Source organism: Microcebus murinus, chromosome 16 (genome assembly GCF_040939455.1).
Source record: "Microcebus murinus isolate Inina chromosome 16, M.murinus_Inina_mat1.0, whole genome shotgun sequence".
NCBI lineage: Eukaryota > Metazoa > Chordata > Mammalia > Primates > Cheirogaleidae > Microcebus > Microcebus murinus.
This window is the reverse complement of record NC_134119.1, coordinates 63,977,257-63,994,464: the sequence shown is the minus strand read 5'-3', so window position 1 is coordinate 63,994,464 and position 17,208 is coordinate 63,977,257. Positions and strand designations below refer to the sequence as shown.

The window sequence follows — 17,208 nt, the reverse complement described above, 5'->3', positions numbered from 1 at the left end:
ACTCCTATTTTTGTGATTAAGAAAAGGTCTGGTAAATGGAGACTGTTGCATGACCTTAGAGCAATTAATGCCCAGATGCAGCTTATGGGGCCTGTTCAGAGAGGACTGCCCCTTCTCTCAGCTTTGCCTAAACATTGGAGTCTAATTATCTTGGACATTAAAGACTGTTTTTTCTCTATTCCCTTGCATCCACAAGATAAAAGCAGATTTGCATTCACGCTTCCTTCCATAAACCATGAGCAGCCTGATGCAAGATATCAATGGCAGGTTTTGCCTCAGGGCATGGCTAACAGTCCCACTATGTGCCAACTTTATGTGGCCTCAGCTATCCAGCCGGTTAGGCAGAAGTTTTCAAAGGTAAGAATTATACATTATATGGATGATATTCTCTTGTGTCATTGTGATGATAGCGTACTTCGCCAAGCTTATGCGTCCCTTCAGGCTCACTTAAAGGAAAAAGGCTTGCTGGTCGCTCCAGAAAAGGTGCAAGAGGGAGAAGTAGTCGCGTTTCTTGGTAGTAGCATTCTCCCTGACAAAATTGTGCCTCAAAGACTGTCCATCCGAAGAGATGCTTTGAGGACCTTAAACGATTTTCAAAAACTGCTAGGGGATATCAATTGGCTTCGACCTTTCCTATGTCTTACCACAGCAGAACTGAAGCCATTATTTCAGATTCTAGAGGGAGACTCACACATCACGTCTCCTAGAACTTTGACTCCTGAGGCCCTAAAGGCTCTTCATAAGGTAGAAGAAGCCATTCAAAAGGCGCAACTAGTGCGCATTCAACACCATGATCCTTTCTCCCTCTGTGTACTCCCTTCTCCCACGCTCCCTACGGCAGTGCTTTGGCAGGATGGTCCCCTTTTATGGGTGCATCCTCAAGCCTCTCCAGGAAAGGTGATTGGCCACTATCCTACCTGTGTGGCCGAGATAGCTTTAAAGGGTATTAGTTTGGCTGTGTCCCATTTTGGGCGTCACCCTGATAGCCTGATTTGTCCATATACTGCCAATCAGGTGAACACCTTATGTGCCACTCTTGATGCATGGGCCATATTGAGATGCACCTTCCCAGGGAGCATTGACAACCATTATCCCAGACATGCCTTACTGCAGTTTGCAATGAGAAACGAGCTTATTTTCCCAAAAGTAACTTCACTGCAACCTTTGGTTGATGCCTTGGATGTGTATACCGATGGCTCTAAGACAGGTATTGGGAGCTATGTCATTCAGGACAAGGTGTATACAAAACAGTTTAACTATTCTTCTCCTCAGCTAGTAGAGTGTGCCGTAGTCGGTCTGGTTCTCAGTAACATCACTGAACCTATCAACATCATCTCAGACTCCTTTTATGTGGTCAACGCAGTTAAACAGTTAGAGAACTCCTTTCACATTCTTGCCAAGAATACAGTCTTTTCTGTATTTACAGAAATTAGGAATACTATTCAAAATAGGAAAAACCCATTTTCCATTCAGCATATCAGAGCTCATTCCTTGTTACCTGGACCTATGGCTGCGGGAAATGCTATGGCAGATCGCGCCACTCGCGCCCTCTGGGTGTCTGATGGCCACGCCGCCGCCATAGACTTTCATAAACTTTATCATGTGCCAGCTGAAACCTTACGACTTAAGTTCAGCATCACACGTGCAGATGCTCGTGAGATTGTACTGCAATGTCCAAGTTGTGCTCCTTATCGCACCATTGTTCATACGGGCGTGAATCCTAGGGGTCTGCGTCCTCTACAACTGTGGCAAATGGATGTAACTCATGTCCCATCCTTTGGGAAGCTTCAATATGTTCACGTGTCTGTTGACACGTGCTCAGGCGTCCTTCATGCCACGCCTCTGGCTGGAGAAAAGGCAAGTTACGGTATCATTCACTGCCTAGAAGCTTGGGCAGCCTGGGGCAAGCCCCGGGTTATTAAGACAGATAATGGCCCGGCTTATACCTCAAAATCTTTTCAGCAGTTTTGCACTCGCTTGGGTGTGGAGCACCGTACCGGTCTTCCCTACAACCCTCAAGCGCAAGGCATCGTGGAACGTGCTCACGGCACGCTCAAAATGTACTTACAAAAACAAAAAGGGGGAGATGCCCTACAGCTAGGGCTATCACCCAAAGGACGCATTTCCTTTGCTCTCTTTACTTTAAATTTTTTAAATTTAGATGTCAAGGGACGTTCGGCAGCAGACGGGCATGTCACGCCTGCTCCGCCACAGAAAGAATTAGTGAAGTGGAAAGATGTGTTGTCTAATCTATGGAAAGGCCCAGATCCAGTGTTAATGAGATCCAGGGGAGCTATCTGTATTTTTCCACAGGACCAGGACAATCCCATCTGGGTGCCCACGCGGCTGACTAGAACGGTGCAGCAGCCTCCAGAGCAGCATGGGGACCCAGTGGCTACTCCTCCTGACGACAGCATAGATGATCGCGAGGATGGCAGCGGAGCCACGCTGGAGGATCCTGTCAGTGCCTCCCCTGCCGATGCCTGTGACACATAACTCACCAATTTTCCCTCGCTTCTCTTCTACTAATGTTTCCTTGGGCACTGCGTACATGCCGTTGGACACGCGGAGTAGTAAACTGGAGGGAAATAGATCCTTCTCCTTGAAGGGGACTTTGTGTTTTGTGTGGGGTTAACGGAAGCTGCACGGACTTGGCCCCCCTGTCCATTGGTGGCTGGGGGTATGGCAGGGAATGCTAGTTTCGCATGGAATCTTAGCGACTCTTTTAAAGGTTCTGTGAGGGTGATTGCGGGAGGGCAAAACGCGACCTTTGCCCCTATACCTGTCTGGGTTTGGCCCCCGTTTATCTGGGTGGTATCCACGGAAAAACCCTCTGGTACACATGTGAACTGTTCCTCTAATACGTGCAATTATACATTGTGTTGGAATGCCATGTCTCACCCCTCTGCCATTGTTACCCGCTTGCCTAGATACATTCCTGTTTCTGTTGAAGCTCCTAGCTCTATGACTTTGTTTCGGTCTTGCAGCCACGGACCATGTGGTATTGGCACAGACATTTGCTGCACTTGAACTGAGACAGTCTGCACAGGTGTGGTTGACCATGCTAAAAGGTTAGCCTAGTTTTGGGTTGCACCCGCTCCTACCCCCAGGTATTTTAGTAGACATGGCCTTTGCACTCTGAGGGGTCTCTCCCATTGCACCAAATAAGGCATGTCTCCTATCCCACAGCCAGCCTTTGCACACCTCCGAGTTGTGCTCATTGCACGAGGTTAGGTGGTTGCTGGTGAAAGTGAGGCTCTGCAACCTTGATCGCACGGTCGAAGGACGGTGCTGAACGGTTGCTCAGCTCTCATTAAATTAATAAAACGGGGAGATGTGGGGCGCAGTGTCAACGCCATTACAAGTTGGCGCCTGTTTCCAGCTTTGCCTAGAGCAGCTAACAAGTTCAGCGCACGCACAATTGTCGGTTGCCCTGTGGCGCGAGAATGCAAACAAAGGGTCCTGCTATGGACTAATGCTTTGGTGGCTCGACAGCTGAGCGGCCTATCGCAGCTTAGGGGTTGTGCTTCTGGGGTATATAGCGGCCTGCGCGCTGCCGGGCTGGGTCTTCCGCATCATGTAAGTCTAAAGGGAACCCCATTAAAGCACTGTCAGAAGAACTCCTGTTGCCGCGTCTTCCTTGCTGGCGAGGCGGGCGCGACAGGTGTCCTCAAAATTCCATCTGTGTATATACGAGCTCCCTCTAAGAAAGCTGACCTGGCTGGAGGAAGTGGTGAACCACAATGCAGATTCAATTTAATGGTATATTAATGACCCTTAGGTTACTCTAGGTCACTTTCTAAATCTTATTAAGCCTGGGCTTGAAAATTCCTAGATTGATGAAACTTTTCCTTCTTCCCCAGGTGTAGCAGTTGATTGGGATAGGATTAAGGGTGGGGCAACACCAAAATGGAGTCTCCACCCTAATCCTTCTTCCCAGGTGGAGCAACTTCTGGAAACAGCACCAAAACAGGGAACCCTTGTCTTGAGAAGAGTGGGAAGTCTTTACTATCTACCTAACAAAATGACAGCAGCAGATTATGGAGTATCACGAAAATTTATTTGAGATGTAAATATTTGTTTAGAGAAAGAGAAGTGGAATGTAATAAAGTCATAAGTCATCTCAGGGATCCTGGAAAAGAACAAAGAATTTTAAAGAAGAAACTAGTTTTATGTAGATAAAACTAATGTTTCTATTTCCTTAATGAAGCAAAATAAAGTGATAGTGTCTCAAACATCCTTCTACCCTCACCCCCGATATCTTTGAAATTTCCTGGAATGAAAGAAACATAAACACTGAGAACAGGAAGAGTCTGACTCTGAATGAGCCCGCCAGGCAAATGAGAGTAAAAAATAACATTCATGTTTTGACGTCAATATTTATATAAAATCACCTATTTGTCACACTTGAGCATTGCAATTCTCAAGCTAATTAGTATAATTTAAACACACGTAATTTTACAATTTACCACAATTAAACCATTATTCAGATGTTCTCATTAGCTATGGCCACGCCTTAATAGTGCCAATCTAATTACCCTAATCGAATCTATCAACCACACACCTGTATCAGATTTCTCCTGATAACTCCAGAACAAAATAATATTTATACACTACATATCTCAAACTTTTAAAAAACAAAAGGCTCTTTCTGCTACCATGGGAGGTACTTAAACCTTGTTATGTGCTGGGAGTGGTGGCTCACGTTTGTTTTGTTTTGTTTTTTTACACACAAAGCCCCTCAATAAAGTGGCTCACGTTTGTAATCCTAATATTTTGAGAGGCCAAAGCTGAAGGGTCAGCAGAGGTCAGGCATTTGGGACTAGCCTGGGCAACACCGAGAGCGGGTCTCTACAAAGAAACAATAAATTCGTCAGGCAGTGGGAGTGACTGAGGCACGAGGAGTTTGTGGCTGCAGGGAGCTGTGAGGACGCCACCGCACTTTAGCCCAGGCAATACAGCAAGACCTTGTCTCAAGCCAAAAACACGAACAAAACCCTTGCCAGGTGTTAGAATCTTGGGGAAGAATGTAACACAGCTGTGTGAGTCCCAGGAGTTCGACCGTTCACAATGATGCTGCTGATGCCAGGACGACAATCTGAGACCCACAGGTCCAGATGCTGTCAATTGTTTAAGCAGAATTCATTTAAAACATATTTGGTCCACTAAAGCTTTAAGTTCTTGGTTCCAAATTTTTAACAGGAAATCAATTGAGGAGAGCGATTCCTATTGGGTGGCTGACCGGAAGGAGGCGGGAAGCCCCGCCCCTTCCGCTCCCAGCTCCCGCCCAACTATATTTAAGCTCTGCCCCATCCGGTCTGCGCTCAGATGCTCCCAGAGGAGAGTGGTGTTCGGCACGGTTTGTGGGCTGTGCGTGTACCTGGTGCTTTGCGGCGTCCTGCGATCTGGAAGCGGTTCTGAAATCAGAAGGACACAACACTTGGGTAAGTGAATGTCTATCTGATTTATGTATTTCCATTTTTTTTTTTTAAGGAGCATACAGACACAGACACAAAAACAAACACAAACAACTCACACTACCCTCTGTTTCCCGAGGCCCCGGAAGCTGCAGGTTTCCCAACCATGTCCGCAGCTAAGGACAGTGGGGTCACTTCTGGCTCCCCCAATGAGCGGGCCCCAAGCCCCGCCTCCCCAGACCACCGGCCACCCTCACCCAGCTTCCCTCTCTCCTCTCCCTGCAACTCAGACCCAAAGGGCAGCACCTCACCAGGCAGCCGGGGCTCCTCTCCCTCCTCCTCCAGGGCTTCACCACATTCGCCTCGCTCCTCACACAGCTTCACGTTTCCCGTTACAGACCACGACGGACAGTCACCCAAGCCACTGTGCTCTGCCATGTCCTCCCCTGGGTTTTCTTCAGAGTCACCATGCTCCTCAACAATTTACCACATGTTCATACTGCCATCGCCAAGCAGTTCACCCTCGGCCCTCAGTGACCCTCCAGTGTCTCCCAGCTACTCTCCAACCACCCCCAGATTTGTGGAACCTTCAGCCTCCCACCCTCAGGAAACCCCTGGAAACTCGGAGACCCTCCCAGGCTCCTCTCCCATGTCCCCCATGTTCTCACCCCCAGCCCTCAGGGATTCTCCTCTGTCTCCAAGCTACTCTCCAACTACCCCTAGATTTCTGGAGCATTCACCACCTTACACCCAGGAAACACCTACAAACTCACAAACTTCACCGCACTCTTCCCCCATTCCTCCTATCTCTTCACCCCCAGACTTCAGGGACTCTCCTATGTATCAAAGCTACTCTCCGACCATACCCAGATTTCTGGGATATTCACCCCCTACACCCAGGAAACACCTACAAACTCACAGACCTCTCTGGGCTCTTCCCCCATGTCTCCCATCTCTTCTCCCCCAGCCTTCAGGGAGTCTCCTGTGTCTCCTAGCTACTCTTCAACCATCCCCAGATTTCTGGAACATTCAGTCCCCCACACCCAGGAAACATCTGAAAAGTCACACACTTCACTGGGCTCCTCACCCATGTCTTCCATCTCTTCACCCACAGCCATCAGGGAGTCTCCTGTGCCTTCCACGTACTCCCCACCCATTCCCAGATTTCTGCAAGATACACCCTCCACAACCCAGGAAACACCTACAAACTCACAGACCTCTCTGGGCTCTTCCCCCTTGTCTTCTGTCTTTTCACCCACAGCCTTCAGGGAGTCTCCTGTGTGTCCCACCTACTCTCCAACCATCCCCAGATTTCTGGAACATTCAGCCCCTTACACCCAGGAAATACCTAGGAGCTCTGAGTCTTCACTGTCTGCTGCTGTGTCTGCTATCTCTTCACCCCGACCCATCAGGTTATCTCCTATTTCTCCTAGTTACCCTCCAACCATCCCCAGATTTCTGCAACACTCAGCTCAACATACCCAGGAAACACCTAGAAGCTCACAGCCCTCACTCGGCTCCTCCCCCATGTCTTGTATCTCTTCACCTCCAGCCTACAGACACTCTCCCATCTCTCCCAGTTCCTCCCCAGCTATCCCCACATTTCTGTGGGAGTCAGTACCCTACAGGCAGGAAACATGTAGTAACTCACAGACACCTCCACATGATTCCCCCATGGCCCTCGGCTACACAGCACTGGATGCTACATATCCCCCCGTGGCTCCAATGCCATCTCCTTGGACATTCATACACTCCCAGGGCCTCACAGCCACTCTCCATTATTGTCTTTCTGTTTCAAGCCATGGCAGAACTATTGGCCAACACGATGCTCTTCCCTGTCCATTTCTCCACTTTCGTGGTCAGGCTCACTCACTCATCCACAGGAGAGATTCTCCTGCATTCCGCCCTCACACACAAACCTGTCCTTCCACTTGCTCCACACACTTGCTGGCCGAAGAGGTCCCTCTAATGGCCATCACCACCCAGGCCATCGTCACTCCTCAGGTAGGCAGTGTGACCCTCCTGCCTGCAGATTGCTGCCAGTGAGAACCCCCAGTCTGTCTGCCTCCCTCAGGGCGACACTACTGGTGACAATGCAGCATGACCTGCCTGGCATTGACAGTTTGAGATTCCTTCTTTATAAATGCAATCATTTTCCCATCACTGTCTTTTTTGTTTGTTTGTTTTGGAGACAGTGTCTCACTCCGTTGCCCTAGTTAGAATGTAGTGGTGTCATCATAGCTCCTTGCAACCTCAAACTCCTGGGCTCAAGTGATCTTCCTGCCTCAGCCTCCTGAGTTGCTGGGACTATAGGTGTGCACCACCATGCCCAGCTAATTTTTCTATTTTTTTTTTAGAAATGGGGTCTGGCTTCTGGCTTGTGCTGGTCTTGAACCCCTGGCCTCAATCAGTCTTCCCACCTCAGCCTACCAAAGAAATAGGATTACAGGCATAAGCTACTGCACCCAGTCCACACTATTTCTATTTCTCCTCTGATTTTGAATTTTTAACGCTTCTTTTCCCCTTTCCTTGTCTGCCCATGTTCCATGTTGATGCCCTCCATACAATTCACCTATTTATATTGAACAGTTCACTGAATTTTAGATAGCGTGGTAACCATCATCACAGTCAATTTTAGAGCATTTTCATTACCCACAAAAGAAACCCTGTGAACATGAGTCCTTCCTCATTCTGCCTCCAATCCCCCTCCCCTAATCCCACCCTCAGCCATAGGTAACAACTCTATAGATTTGCCTATTCTAGACATTTTGTATAAATGGGATTATACCATATATGTACTTTTATGATTGGCTTTACACTCAACGTAATGTTTTCAAGGTTCATCCACATTGTGCCATGAATAACAACTTCATTCCCTTTATGGCCGTATGGTATTCCATTGCATCAGTATACCCCTTTGATATATCCATTCATCAGTTGATGGGCATTGGGTTTTTCTATTTTTTGGCCTTTATGAATAATGCTTCTATGAACATTCGTGTTCAGTATTTTATGAAGACATGTTTTCTCTTGGTACATGCCTAGGAGTGTAATTGTTGGGTCACATGGAACCTCAACATTTAACACTTTGAGGAAGTGTTACAGGCTATTTTCCAAAGTGGCTGTAGCATTTGACATTCCCACCTGCAGTGTATTAATGTTCCTGCTTCTTTATGTCCTCATCAGCATTTGCTATCATCTGTTTTTTGGTTATGGCCGTACTAGTGGGTGTGAACCGGTATCATTGTTTTGACTTCATTTTGTTACTGGCTAATGATGTTGAACATCATGTAATGTGCTTATTGTCCATTTGTAAATCTTCTTAGGTGAACTGTGTTTTGAAATCCTTTGCCCATTTAAGAAATTGGGGTTTTTTTTTTATGATTGAGTTATAAAATTCTTTATGTATGTTCTAAAAATAAGCAGATATGTGATTTACAAATATTTTCTCTTATTTTGGGTTGTCTTTTCACTTTTGAAACACAAAAGGTTTTAATTTTGATGAGGCAAAATTTTAATGTGTTTTTTCTTTTGTCTTTTGTACTTTTGGTGAAACATCTAGAACCCTTTGTCTAACCTGAGGTCATTCCTGTATTTTCTTCTAAGATTGTTATTTTTTTAGCCCTTACATTTAGATTTATGGTCCACTTGGAGTTAATTTTTTGTATATGGTCTCAGGAAGTATCCAACCTTATTCTTTAGCACCATTTATTAAAAAGACGATTCCTTTCCTTCCCTCATGGAATTGTCAGCACACCCTTTGAAAATCAATTGATTAGAAATGTAAGGGCTTGTGGGCTGTTTTATTCCTTTCATGTATATATTTATGTTTATCCCAGTACCACATGGTCATGATTTTTGTACCTTGCAGGATCTTTTAAAATAGGGAATAGTCCTCCAACTTTGTTTTTCTCTCTGAAATTTGTTTTAGGTATTCTGGGTCCTATGCATTTTCATATGAATTTTAGGATCAGTGTGTTACTTTCTGCAAAATTGCCAACTAGGATTTCAACAGGAATTATATTGAATGTATAGATAGATCCCTTTGGGCATTATTGCTGTCTTAGCAATTTTAAGTCTTTCTTTCCATGAACATTGGATGTGTTTCCATTTATTTTTGTCCTGGATAATTCAACAATATTTTGTAGTTTTCGAATTATAGTGTTTTGTACCTTTTTTGTCAAGTTTATTCTTAAGTACTTTGTTCTTTTTGATTTGATGTTATTTTAAATGGAATAGTTGTCCTAATTTCATTTTCAAGTTCATTGTTACTGTATGGAAATATAACTGATGTTTGCATTATTTTCTCCCGAAACCTTCCTGGGCCCATTTGTTCTAATGGTTGTTTTAGTGGATTTCTTAATATTTTCTCTTTGCTGGATAATGTCTTAACGGAAATTGGTTTACTTCTTCCTTTCCAAGCTGGATGCCTGTTATTGCATATTATTGCCTTATTTCCTGGCTAGAACCTCAGGTATGATCTTGAATAGCAGTGGCGTGGGGGATCCGTGGTCCTCTGGACGCAGCGGGCAGCCCTCGCTCGCCGCGCGTGGTTGTTGCCTTGCGGGTTACCCCTCCTCGCGGCGGGGCGGGGTCGTCCGGCCGCCCAGTCGCGCGCCCCCTCGGCGCGTGGGTGCTGGGTCTGCGTGGCGCTTTGCGGTGCTCCTGGAGTGCGCCAGATTGCTCCCCAAGGCGCCTGAAACTGAGCGGTGGTTGTCCTTGTTCCTGGCGTCCCCCTCTGGTCACCGCTGCAGAGTCCGCTGCGTGTGTCCCCAAGCAGTCTGGGGGGGTCGAGGCGGGTAAGCCGAGAGGCGTGCGCCCACGCCGCGTGGGCGGTGGGGCGTTGCCTCGCCCCCGCGGTGTGCGTGGCGGACTGGAAGGGGGCTGTTTAGAGGGGGCTGTTGCACGGTCGCGTGGGCGAGTCGTGGCGCGGGCGGCCCCTGGCGGCCTCTGCGGAGGTCTGCCTCGTCACTCCGAAGCGAAGTGGTTGGACGAGGGCCCCGACCTCCAACGCTGGGGCTTGCGGCGTGTGACTTGCCCATCCCGCAGACCCCGCACACCGCCGGGCTGCGCCTGAACGCCTCCGCTGGGCCCGGTCGGGGGCAGCTGGGGCTCGGGGCGCCCCGCCTTCAGCGAAGAAAGCCTCTTCTCCAGCGATCCCGGAGGCGTGCCCTTTCTTGGGGTGCCGGATCCCCCAGCCCGCCGGGCCCCTGCGGCTGCCACTTGCGCGTGGCAGAGTCCCTCCTCCTCCTCAGCGCGGGGCAGGGGTCCTCCGGCCCGCGGTGGGACCGAGCGCCCCAGGCAGTTTCGGGGGGCCGAGGCGGGTAAGCCGAGAGGGATGCCCGCGCGTTGCCGGCGAACCTGCGGAAGGAGCGTTAAGGAAAGCGGCCGGTCGCGTTTCCTCACCCCTGCGGCAGGGGCGCGGGGCGCGGGCCGGTGCCGTGCCGCCCCCACCTTCTCGCCAGCGCGTGTGCGGCTCGGGCCGGGCGCCTCTCTCGCCCCCGCCCCCCGCCCCAGGGTCTTGTGCTGCGGGGTGGGGACCCGGCGCCGGCGTGAGAACTTCTGACCTTGCGTCCTGTGGTGTGGACTGGCCGGCCTGAGGCAGCGCCCCTCTCTTGGGGGAGGGTCGTGGCTGGGGTCCTCCCTCCGCGGGACCCCCGCCCGTCCAGCCTCGGCGACTCGTGGCGGGGGCTCACTCGGCTCGCCAGCCGCGAGAACTGCGCGAATTGCGGGACGCGTTGATCACGCACACTTCCAACCCTTGCGCGCCGCCCCTCCCGGGGCTGCGCCTGTCTGCGCGTCACTCGGCGATCAGTCGCCCCCGCCTGCGCCTCTGGGCTGCCCGGGGTTGCCAGGCTGGGGTCCCTCTCCTCCCCCTAAGTGCAGACGTTGTCAGCCTGTCCTGCCTGGCCCCGGTCTCCGTTCCTCCGCGCACCCACGCCGGGCGTCGGTGGAGAGGGGTGGGGGGTAGGGGCAGGTCGCCGGTCCCCTAGCTGCCTCCTCCGGGCTTGTCCCCCGGCCGGGACCGGGGTTCCGGGGAACGCGGTTGGGAGTGGGCGACCGAGGTGGAGGTGGCGGTCATCAGCGGGTGGCCCCGCGTGGCGCCCCCGTCCCGGGGTGGGGGGGGCGGAGGAGGCCAGTGGGTGGGTGGGGGCGGCTGTCTGGCCCCCGAGGCGCGGGAGAGGGAGAGAGGGGGTCGTTTGGTGGGGGAAAAAAGAAAAGAAAAGAAAAAAAAAAGAAGTGGCATGAGTGGACATCTTTGTCTTGTTCTTGATGTCAGGGGGAAAACATTCGGTATTTCACCATTAAGTGTTATGTTAGCTGTGGGTTTTTCGTAGACGCCCTTTATCAGTTCACAAAGTTCCATTCTCTTCCTAGTTTTTAAGGTGTTAGGGCTCATATTTCTAGTCACAATGAAAATATTTTTGTATTTTTACTCTGTTTGGAGATATTTCCTCTATTGTACCTTCCAGACCCACTATAGTTGAAATATGTCAAAATTCTCATTTTCAGCTCTTTTTTCAAATGTTTAAATTTGAACACCCAATTAAGTTTTTTTCTATTTAGTACCACCTAGTGTTTTCCTGTTGTTTCCTCCCTCCCCATCTCTTCCTCTCTCCCTTGGGACATTCTTAACAGTTTTCAGTAAAATTTTGTTATTAACTAGTATCTCTATTTCTTGGTTCTACATCAATTGTAACCATCTAAAAGTTACACCTTTGTTGCCTTACACAGCTACTCCAGATAAACTCATGGTAAGTGTAACCATCTTGTTGGTGTGATGTTCTCCATAGCCCTTTTTTGGAAAGGTCACCTTACTTGTAGACTTGTTTACCCACCATAATAAGTAGCTTGTACATCTTATTTACTGCTGAATCTTCAGTGTTTGGGATAATGTGTCTAAGATTGTATATCGTATATGATAATAAATAAATGGTATATTTTATTAAATGAGTGAATTTGTATATTTTTTAGGTTACTGCTGGGATGGATGAATCACAGAAATAATAATTATTGAGGATTTTCCATGTGCCAAGAATTAGGATTTTTCTGTGTGCTGAGAACAGACATACCTATTTGAATAAAGCTACATTTTATTCAAATAGGTATATGTTTATAAATGGGAGAAAGATGACTTAATTCAACTCTGAAAGTAAGAAATTATGATCTTTATTTAATAGAGGAACAGATTCATTCAGAAATTTAAGTCACTCTTCCATTACTATTACAGCTACAAAGTGGCTAAGGCAGTATTTTAACCCAAGCCTTTGACAGTTCCAATATTGAGAAACAAGAGCTGTACTTTCCAAAACCCTGCTTTTCCTTTTTCTGTCTTTTAATTGTAACTGAATAATTTATCTATTTTCCTCAAGTTTCAATCCCAGGCTCATTTGATTTCTTTTTCATCCCCATATGTAATTATTATTCTACTCCTGTTATTTCTACTTTTGCAATATCTTTTTTTTTTTTTTTTTTTTGAGACAGAGTCTTGCTTTGTTGCCCAGGCTAGAGTGAGTGCCATGGCGTCAGCCTAGCTCACAGCAACCTCAAACTCCTGGGCTCAAGCAATCCTTCTGCCTCAGCCTCCCGAGTAGCTGGGACTACAGGTGCACACCACCATGCCCAGCTAATTTTTTGTATATATATTAGTTGGCCAATTAATTTCTTTCTATTTATAGTAGAAATGGGGTCTTGCTCTTTCTCAGGCTGGTTTTGAACTCCTGACCTTGAGCAATCTGCCTGCCTCGGCCTCCCAGAGTGCTAGGATTACAGGCGTGAGCCACTATGCCCAGCCTGCAATATCTCTTTATCCTATCACCTTCTCCCCAGTTATTTCTACCATCCCTTCTTGTCCCACAGTGTGAGCTCCACGAGTTGAGAAATGTATCTTTCTTTATATCCTAAGTGCCTGACACGCAGTACAAGTGCTATATATGTGCTTTATCTTCCCAACTAGAACATTAGCTACATGAGCACAAAGTCCTTGTCTGTCCTGTTCGTCGTCGTATTTCAACACTCAGTTTAGTCCTTTAGCACCTAATTTACTCAGTGAATGAACTAGAGAATCAGATCCATTATGCTCCAGAGCTGGTATCACAAGGACCCGGGATGCTGTTACCAGCCGGCTGACTTCAGGTTAGTTCTGTTCTCTCATTGAGCGCCTGCTGTTTGCCAAGAGCAGGCTAAAATCCCAGCCATCAGAGCTCACGTTCTAGTGTGCAGAAAGACAATAAACAAGAAAAATAGTAGATCCGATCGTAAGTTTCATCGAGAAAAAGGAAGTAGAGAAGGAGTTTGGGGAGTGCTAGCTTGCAATCTTAAGTAGGATATTCAGGGATGAATTTCAGTGAGGAGGTGATGCTTGAACAGGGATCTCAAGGGGATGAGAGGTCTGCAGACATCTGAGGAAAGAGAGTTCTAGGCCAAAAGGAGCAACAGTGAAGAGGCTGAGGTTGGTGTGTTTGAAGAGCAACAAGGAAATTTTGTGCAAAGTAGAAGCCTCTGGAAATCTTGAAAATATGCCAGTTAGAGGAAGCTAGGGGTCTTTAGCAAGTGCTACTGCAAGTGTGGTCCCTGGACCGGCTGTGTTGGGGTCACCACCACCCATATTAGATAGTAAGGCCTAAGCATGGAGGCTGGCACATGATCACTCCCTCCAACTCCTGTTGGTTAATAAGTTACTAAGATCAACCTGGGCTTGGACGGGAACTAGACTCCCAACCGTCAACACAAGGAGTGGGAAAGATTTTATGGCATCATTAACCTATCACAGCCACCCACTTCTCTAACCTCCTCTTATCTGTCCTCCCCCACATTCGGTACCTCTTAGACTCACTGGCCTCCTTTCTGTTACCATAAAACACTGTCCCACTTTCAGTCCTTTGCACTGTTCCTTCTGTCTCCAGCTTTTGAATGCTTGGATCTTTCTTATCCTTCAGTTCTTAATTCAGATGTCACGCCTCAGGCACACACATCACCCTTTCTTACCTTCAAAGCATTTGGCACATTCTGAAATTTATTTTCTTGTCTTCCTCCATATTTTTCCCAAGAGTGTAAAGTGGGACTCATGGGGGCTTCATGGTTGCACTTCTAGTGCTTTAAACAGGGCCTGACACATAATAATTTACTGATTGGCTAAATGTCAGTAGCAGCAACTCAGGAGGTTGAATGGGATATGCAGGTACTTCTGCTGGGCCAACTGCATAACACTATTTTATGTGAAGACCCTAAAGTCAGGCCAGTTCTACAATAGGCTTAGGTGTCTTCAGTGTTGCTAGCAACACATCAGGATGTGAGAGATCACTCACGTATGAATAACGTGCATTTAATTTCTAACCTACCATCATACCCCACCTCATGTTAATGGTGGTTGGCAGATGACCTCACCCACTCGGCATGCTTCATTTTCCAGCTGATGATGAAGTAACACTGGGCCCTTGTTATACTTGAGAACTTTGCATTCAGGCTGAGGATGGTCTTGAGTAGTTGCAACTTCTTTAGAGCCACAAACACTCCAGGGATATTAGTATCCTGAGTCTCTACACCCACCCTATAAAACAGCCATGTCATCAGCCTATTGGTAGGATATATAGCCTTACTGTCAAGATGTGTATAATCTGTACCAGACCCATTTCCTTTCCCTAACCCACTCAGGTTAAAGCAGGTGTCCTCAAACTACGGCCCACGGGCCACATGCTGCCTGCCTAGGACATTTATCTGGCCCACTGAGTGTTTTTGCCACCACTGCCTGTCCTGCTTAGCAGTCAACTCTTCCCGGGCCCACAATGCGCACTCTCCAATGGTCTGAGGGACAGTGAACTGGCCTCCTGTTTAAAAAGTTTGAGGACCCCTGGGTTAGAGCCACCCTGGTTAATATCTGTCTCTGTGTATTACCATTTGATTTTTGACCTTACCCCCAGAGATGGTCTGCTTTTACAACTTTCCAACTCAATACTCTAAACTAGTATTAAACTAGTATTTCCAATACTCTAAACTAGTATTAACTTTCCTACCATATAATGTTCCAAGAATGACAACAGAGTAACTTCATCTTATCTCATAGAAAGTACTGTACTCCTGCCCCCTCAAAGTGACCCATCCCGTAGCAATTGCAGCTCTCTCTCCTTGACTGTCTTGTATCCCTCACTGCTTCTGAAATCCTGTCAGCTTGTCGGCATCTGGGTAAACTACAGGCAATCCAGCGGGACATGAAGGAAGGCCCCCAGCAGAACCCAAAGTGGAAAGGAGATAAAAAGATCAGAACAAGTGCATAAAGCAGACTGACTGCTGGCAGTACCATCCCATCTTCTTTTCCAAGATTATGTCCAAATTTTTTGGTACTCTTCCTCTTACTGTGGCCTAGACTTGGTGACTCCTAATGAACAGAACAAAGCAGAAGTGATAGCGACTTCAGAGACTACTAGGTCATGACAGGCACCGTGGCTTCCTGCTTTCTTGTCGTCTCTGATCACGTGGGGAGTCAGCTGCTGTGTCAAGAAGTCCCTCAGGTATCCCCTGGGGAGAGGCCCACGTGGTAAGGAACTGAGGCCTTACTGAGCAACCTGCAAAGAACTGAGGCTCCTGCCTAAAGCCACCTTGGAAGCAGATGCTCTGGGCCCCAGTCTAGCATCGGGCAGCTGCCTCCAGAACACTGGAGAGAGACTGCCCAGAAGCAAGAGTGTGCTGTCAACCTTTGGGAGTCTATTGAGTTAAACTCTTCAACCACAAACTCTGAAGGTCTGAGGGGCAGAGATAGTGTGTACATTTGTTCTGATGGCCATAAACGCCACCCCATCACCTGAGTGACCCTGCTGTGGTTCCATACTTAAGGTTTTTTGTTTTTTTTTCACCTAGTCCCCTTCTGAAATCTAACCATTCCCTACTGTTGACACTTTTCTCTGACCCCTGAATATGTTATTTATTTAGATAAAAGTGCCCATTCTCTACCCACCCCCCATGTCTATAACTTAAGACTCTTTCTCTGTCTGGCAGCCACAGGCAACAGAGAAGAACTTAGGCTAGAATAGCCCCCAGGTCTCCTGGGTCAGCCAGTTGGAGGTGCACATAGTGGTGTGATTCCCTGTATCTACAAAGCCAGGCTGATCTGAAAAGGCCACGGGTGCAGAATGGAACTGCCATGGCTCCTCCCAGTTTCCCAGACTGCTACTGCCTTGTTGCCTACCAGCTGCAAAAATGATGCAGCCTTGGGGAGTATTTAATCATAAATTTCACAGCTTATACCTTATATTCTTATATTTGGTACTAGGAGCTAAGTGAACTGTAGAAAAACCAAATACATACACACATACATACATACATAATAGAGGTTTAACATGAATCTTTAAGGGATTATTCCACCAGATTTTTAAAAAATAGCTTTACTGTTATTATAAAATTGACATATAATTCGTTAAAAGGTAAAATACACAAAAGTACAACGAAGGTATTACACCACTCACATCCCACCCGCCAGAGATAAGAAGTTACAACACTGACCTCACACTTTTCTCTCTCTCTAAACACACACTTAAAAATATATTAACAAAATGGTATCATGGTATATTTATTCTACAACTTTCCTGGTTCACTAAATAGTTTGTGGGCAATCTTCAATGTCATTATAGATGTACCTGAAGATTTTTAGTGATTTTTCTCTTGTATATATGTGCCTTAAACAATTTCCTACCAATGGACAGTTGGGACATTAATATTTTTTTGCTATTGTAAAAAAAATGCTAGAAACTCAGCCATCTGCACATGTGTTTTTACCCACGTGTGCAATTATCCCCCA

General features: G+C 47.3%; 1 protein-coding gene across 2 annotated transcripts in view; it reads right to left on the bottom strand.

Moving 5' to 3' along the window:
* Positions 1-17,208, bottom strand: part of BCAM (basal cell adhesion molecule (Lutheran blood group)) — a 366,430-nt gene that overhangs the window by 226,609 nt on the left and 122,613 nt on the right. The window contains exon 1 of one of the 2 annotated variants that reach the window (XM_012761359.3): positions 17,204-17,207. The exons of the other annotated variant lie outside the window; for it this stretch is intronic. The gene's annotated coding sequence lies outside the window, so the exon portion shown is untranslated. Of the gene's footprint in view, positions 1-17,203; position 17,208 lie in introns of those variants that run through there. 2 annotated transcript variants of the gene reach the window in all.